We start from the raw sequence: 5,825 nt of genomic DNA on the forward strand, positions 1-5,825 counted from the left end.
AGTGAATCATAAAACCCAATTATGAAAGAAAAAAAGGTAAAAGTTAGAATAAATTTAATTTTTATTAATGATTTTTACATCATTAATTAACTAGAAGATCTAATAAACTACGTAATCTTCATAAGAGATATTTGAGAAATTGGAAGAAAAATGAAAGAGAATGTGTGAAAATTAGCTTTTAGAGAGGAGGCTTCAATGTACAAATAATTTCCAGATCCTGTGTATGTTTCATCAAATGCCGGAAACTTAGATTTTGAATTGTTTGTCGAGAATGAATTCTATACAAAATGCTCACAATATTCATAACTCTTAACTCAATGTTTATTGCTTTATATGAAGCGTGAGTTCAATTTCAACTTCAAATGTGAAGAAAAAGACATAATTCTAAAGCTCCAAGTTATTATAGCATAATGAAAAGTAAATTAAAAAGTAAAAGGTTTTGAGAATGTAACCTAGATTCTTCAATTGGAATCCAAGTCTAGCGTCTACGATAAGAAGGGCCGTAGTTGACGACATTTGTTCAATTGGAATGCAACACCTATGGAAGTGTTGTCATTGCAATCGACAGTTGCGAAACAGTTCTACAAGCGAAAAGATATTGCGAGAGGGTTTTCTGTGAGGGAGATATTGCGAGAGGGTTTTCGCCCCAAATAGCACACATTTAACAATTTTTTTGTAGCTTTATCACAAGTGTATAACAAGGGTTTGAGTTTTATTTTTGTTTGCTTGAAATAGTTTAAGGTTTCTAAAATATAATATCCCATCCCAATAATATACAGGTCAACAGTAAAAGAAAATAAAAACTAATGTGGAGTAATTAAAATCTTTTTGTTAAAAACATTTTTAAATAATTGAGTCTATTACATTTCCTTTGTTACTAGAAAAAACGTGGTATATGATATTTTTTTTTTATTCACATTAGGGCTAAAAGACATTCACATTAGACACCATTTTAGAAAAACCAATGTGTAAGGTTTCGTATTTTTAAAAAATAAAATACAACAACATTTTTACTTAACAATTGCAGTTAAATGTACGCTATTAAATTCAAATTTTGGTCTAATTTAAAATTTGAAAGATACATGTAAGTAATCGAATTTAAATTAGGGATCAAAGATGAAAATGAAAACATTTCGAGAGCAAACAAGGTAAGAAAATTTTCATACCTTGAACAATCCTCAAATGTCTCACCGTGTACTTGGACCATGCATGTTATGACTTGATGAATGCAATGCATTTGTAATATTATGTATGCAATGCACCATTCATCCACACAACTGTTTCATAAATTTAGTAATACATTACAACAAGAGGATACCTTAATTCTGAAAACTTTAGATAGTTTTTTGTTTAAATTTTGAATCTGTACTTTAAATTCCTCGTTCAAATCAGGAAGCTTGGACCAGAGGCAGGCTCAGCCAGAGGCAACCTGATTAGAGGAAGCTTAGATTATAGGCAACATGACAAGAAACAAGTTGGTGATCAGAGACAACATGACCAGATGATGCTTGAATAAGAGGCAGTTTCTTATCAGAGGCGACATGATCAAATGATGTTTGGATTAAAATGCAGAATGATCATCAGAGGCAAAATTTGATAAGAGGCAACATGATTAGATGATGATTGGATCAAAGACAATTTCTGATAAGAGATATCATGATCACATGATCAAAGACAACATGATTAAAGTAGTTTATGATTAGAGGCATAATGATAAGAGGATGCTTAGATCAGAGGCAACATAATGAAAGACAGATTCTATTCAAAGGTAGCATGATTAGAGGAGGCTTTAATCATACGCAACATGATTAGAGGTAGATTATGATTAGAGACAACATGATTAGAAGCTGATTCTGATTAGAGGAAACATGATTAGAGGAAGCTTGGATCAGAGGCAACATGATCAAATGAGGCTTGGATCAGAGGCATCATGATCAAATGAGGCTTGGATCAGAGGCATCATGATTAGAGCTAAATTCTAATAAGAGGCAACATGATTAGAGTCAAAACAAAAAGGGAAACAACATAGGTGAGTTAAAAGAGAAACACGAGAGGAAAATAGAAGAAAAACATCATAGGCACACAAAGGAAAAATGTAAGACCCTTAGTTTTAAATTCTAATTTATGTATTTTGGTATATTTTTGTGTTTAATTGTTGTGACATTTAACTCCATTTTACTTTATTTTGGGAATTAAGTACCACAAATATATTTTGTTAGAGTTTGTAATATGTTTAATATATGTGTATATTGATTTATATATTTTGAGATCTGCTTAAAATTATTTGTCGAAGAATAATTTATTTACGTTACGAAAAATTAATACCGGACAGTTTTGTTAAAAATATCACTTATTATTGAAAATTTATCTGTCAATTGCAGTTTTGGTCCCCCAAACAGAATTTTAGTCCAAAACTTGATGAAATTTCATTTTTTAAATTCGTACTACACCCTTTATAACCATTGATTTCAGGTACAATTGTTGCAAATGAGATCTTGAGGCATGGTATGACTTAAATAAATACAAAAAAAATGAAATTTCATCAAGTTTTGGACCAAAATTATGTTTGAAGGACCAAAACCGGGAAAAAAATAAAATGGGGGGACTACTTTCGCGATTTGGCTAAAATAAAGGGACCAAAACTGCAATTAAGCCTTATAAGTAACATATATATTGTTAGTAGTAAGTGATATATATATATATATAAACATGAGAAAAGGAACATAGGAAGAAAGCCAAAACGTTTCCTCCTACCTCGCGAGCAAATTCATCTCCCTCGTTCTTCCTTCTTTTTCTTTTTCTTCAAGAAAAGAAACCCAAGTCTAGGTGGGTGAGAAAGAAAAGATTTCTCAGCTTCCTTCTTCTTCTCTTATTCGAAAACGAAGAAAAACGGTGTTAGGGGTTTTCAAAACCGTCAAACACAAACCCTCACTTACTTCGACATTTGAGCTTCATTTCGAGAAGTGACATAAGGGAAAGCTGCTCATCTTCACGCTACAGTGCTAATGAGCCAACTTTGGAAGCGAAGACACGAGCGAAGTTTTTTCCGAAATTAATCGCAGTGCTGTAATCGCTTGTTAAAGCTACCGTTGAGGTAAAGGCTGCTTCCATATTTTTAGCTTGCATATATGATGCTATATGTGTATTTGTGGAGTTGAAATTTGGTGAAATTGATGTGTGATTTTGTGGAAAAAGAATTTAATTCATTTATATGTGTTTTGAGGAAATTAAAATTGATGTGTTTGAGGTGTGGTTTGTGAAAATTAATTTGGCGTGATTTACATTTGAAAATGTGGAAATTTATGGGTGATTGATGATTGAACTTGGTGTGGATTTTGTAGAATTTGAATTGATCGAATTTAATGTAAATAGTGGATTAAATTTGATGTGTGGTGGTGGAAAATATATGTTTGAGTATGCTCTGTGTTGAATTTGAAAATCACTAGTGTTAAATGAATATTAAAAATGGGGAATCTTTTAATATCTGCATTTACTTAATAATTGTTGTGGAAATAGTCAGAGTATGCGCATGCATTTCATAGTACACGGTGACCGCGATGGGGCCATGGTGATAGTGGTGACCGTGATGAGCCACGAGATGATGCCATTTGATCTGTTGGTTCATCTTACCCTTGCGGAGATTTTCGCGTGGTGTAGGTCCGTGATAGACTGCACATTTTTAGTAAATCGTGCTGACCCGTGATAAGTGACACCTTAGTAAATAGTACTGGTATGTGATAGGCGGTACATTTACGATTTACATTTTTTAGTAAATCGTGCTGACCCGTGATAGGTGGCACCTCGACAAATAGTACTGGTCTATGATAGGCGGTACATTTACGATTTACGTTTATTAGTAAATCGTGTTGACCCGTGATAGGTGGCACCTCGTTAATTAGTACTGGTCTGTGATAGACAGTACAGTTATGATTTACGCCCCTTCGAGGAGGGTTTTGGTTCGAATTCCGGAATTCATGTATTTTGGCATATACACATTGCATTAGGGTGCTTGGCACACGAGTCGTGTTTGTTATACAATGATGATTGTATAAACATACTTGGTTGTTGTTTGTGATTATGTCGTAATTGATGCGTGTGATTGATTGACTTTGTGTGTTAAGTGTTGAATGATTTCGAAATATTTTCGAGACTGAAATCTGCAAATTTTAGCAGTTGTATTCGGCTACAAGCAGTGTGTAGTCGGATACATATGTGAAACATTCAGTTTTTAGTGAAATTTTAGCCTTGTATTCGAATACAAGATGTTGAATTCGAATACAGATATTCAATTTTTGCCACTGACTTAGCACTTGTATTCGGCTACGCCATGTGGTAGTCGAATACAGTTGTGCAGGATTTTTCACTGTTTTCGCACTTGTATTCGGCTACAAGGATGCTGTAGTCGAATACAGTTGTGCTATTTTTGCTACTGACTTACAAAATAGCACTGTATTCGAATACAATGATGCTATATTCAAATACAGTTGTGCTGATTTTGCTATTGACTTGTGAATTAGCACTGTATTCGAATACAAGGATGATGTATTCGAATACGACAGTGCAGTTTTGTCAAAAACTTCATTTTTCAACTTGTTTATGCATGTTTGACGTATGCAAACCCTTTCAAGGAGTATGCTAAGATGAAATGTTATTTTATGCATTTAAAAATTAATGCTAAGTGATATTTGTTAATTTCGGTTGGTGACCTTTACAATTATTTTGGAAATCTAGGTTTTGCCCTCAAATGAGAACCAGAATCATCCTACCGGTTAGTACCCTGGAGATGGGAAGGTAGGCATACCTGACCGATGCTATGTCAGAAGGATTTTGCGGGGCGCGTAGAGATCACCCGAGTTGTATAGTTTTGTTTGTAGCATGATCAGATTAGATGGTTGTATAGGGACTATATGTTTTTCCTTTGCATATATATTTATTTCAATTTGGAAGACTCTACCTATACCTCATATTGTCAGTTTGACTTTTATTTTGATGGGTCTTTGTACCACTTTTGATGTGATGTGGGGGAGTTAAAATTCTTGCGGCAGTACTTTTGTACATGTGTCTGCCAAGAATACCCCAGGGGTATGAGCTATGTCTGATAGGCCTCATAGCCCCAGTGTATTTTGCTGTTTAAATACTTTGGATTTTTGTTTTAAAAACTATTTCCGCTGCTTGTAAATATTTATTGACTTTTGTCGTTATGCTACGACTTAAATATTTAATTCAAAAAGTATTTCTTCATTTATTTATGAATTTCGATTTCTATTTAAAAAATAATAAATACGAACTGTTACAAAAAACAACAGAGGCATACAGAAGAAAAAAAATAGAAAACATAAGAGAAACAACAAAGGCAAGGAAGAGGAAAATCAGAAGCATGCGTATATGGGTGTGGAATCTGTGCATGTAAACTATGATTCATTCATCCCAATTTCATGGATTCCAATTCACTAGCAACACAATCGTCACACAATTAAAAACAAACAACATACATGACTTGTAAACCAAACTATGAGTGCAGATTTCCCAAAATTCCTATATGCTTAAAAGATCCATTCCATCTCATTCTCATATTTACAATAAACCCGATTTAACCTAGAAAATAATTTCAAAATTAATGAAGATTGTTAATTGAATTAACCTAAGAACCTTCATGCTAAATAAATTGTAATCTAAAAGAAGTAACTGTTTCTAAGAGTTGTCCTTTGAAAATTTCATTAGTTGGAGAATGAGTCGGTTCTAGTAGTTCTTGGTCTTTCTTTAAGTCGCATCCTCTGTTCCAAGCTTGAAAATTCCCTTTTTTGGTTAGTTCTTTCCCTCATCCA

Source organism: Cicer arietinum, chromosome 5 (assembly GCF_000331145.2).
Source record: "Cicer arietinum cultivar CDC Frontier isolate Library 1 chromosome 5, Cicar.CDCFrontier_v2.0, whole genome shotgun sequence".
Classification (NCBI taxonomy): domain Eukaryota; kingdom Viridiplantae; phylum Streptophyta; class Magnoliopsida; order Fabales; family Fabaceae; genus Cicer; species Cicer arietinum.